Raw genomic sequence first — 1,045 nt, 5'->3', positions numbered from 1 at the left:
CATGAGTCCCTTACCTTGCTGGGGAAAGAGGGCTGGGGCAGGAAGACTGTTCTCGCCTGAGTGCAATCACTGCACTCGGCCCACAGCTGAGAGGCAACGCGGCCTGCCAATCTGGAGAGTTCCTTCCACCTGCAAATGCTGCCTTTGCCTTTTGCAGGAGAAAAGGTCTCAGTGTTGTTGTTCAGTCACTAAGCCATGTCCGACCCTTTGGGAGCCCATGGACTGCAGCACGCCAGGCTTCTCTGTCCTTCGCAATCTCCCAGAGTTTACTCAAACGCATGTCCATTGAGTCGGTGATGCCATCCAACCATCTCATCCTCTGTCTCCCCCACTTCTTTTCCAACCCTCAATCTTTCCTAGCATCAGGGTCTTTTCCAATGAGTCAGTTCTTTGCATCAGGTGGCCAAAGTATTGGAGCTTCAGCATCAGTCTTTGCATGGAATATTCAGAGTTGATTTCCTTTAGGATTAACTGATTTGATCTTCTTGCAGTCCAAGGGACTCTTAGAAAATCTCCTCCAGCACCACAATTCGAAAGCATCAATTCTTTGGTGCTCAGCCTTCTTTATGGTCCAACTCTCACATCTGTACGTGACTACTGGAAAAACCATAGCTTTGACTATACGAACCTTTGTCAGCAAAGTGATGTCTCTGCTTTTTACTACACTGTCTAGATTTGTCATAGCTTTTCTTCCAAGAAGCAAGCGTCTTTTAATTTCATGGTGGTCACCATCTGCAGTGATTTTTGGACTTCAGTGTTAGCATCATGAAATGGGTTGGGCAGTGAGAAAAAAATTTTTTTAATAGAATTTTTTTTCCTTGAGTAAAGTGAGTGGAATTTTAGGCACTTTACCCAGTCAGGTGTTGGACTTTTATGTTATAATCACTTCTCACTTTCAAATCCTAGCTGGCTTTTTTCCAATTTCAGAGAATTCAGTCTAAAGCCACATATAAAAGAATGTGTTGCTGCACTTAGGGTTGTGCTGTGCTAAATCTCTGCAGTCATGTCTGACTCTTTACAACCCCATGGACTGTAGCCCACCAGG

The sequence above is a fragment of the Bos grunniens genome, chromosome 10 (assembly GCF_055505025.1).
Source record: "Bos grunniens cultivar Pamir isolate PY7600 chromosome 10, Bosgru_T2T1.0, whole genome shotgun sequence".
In the NCBI taxonomy this organism is placed as follows: domain Eukaryota; kingdom Metazoa; phylum Chordata; class Mammalia; order Artiodactyla; family Bovidae; genus Bos; species Bos grunniens.
The sequence above is the reverse complement of the archived record's forward strand: the minus strand, read 5'-3'. Positions refer to the sequence as shown.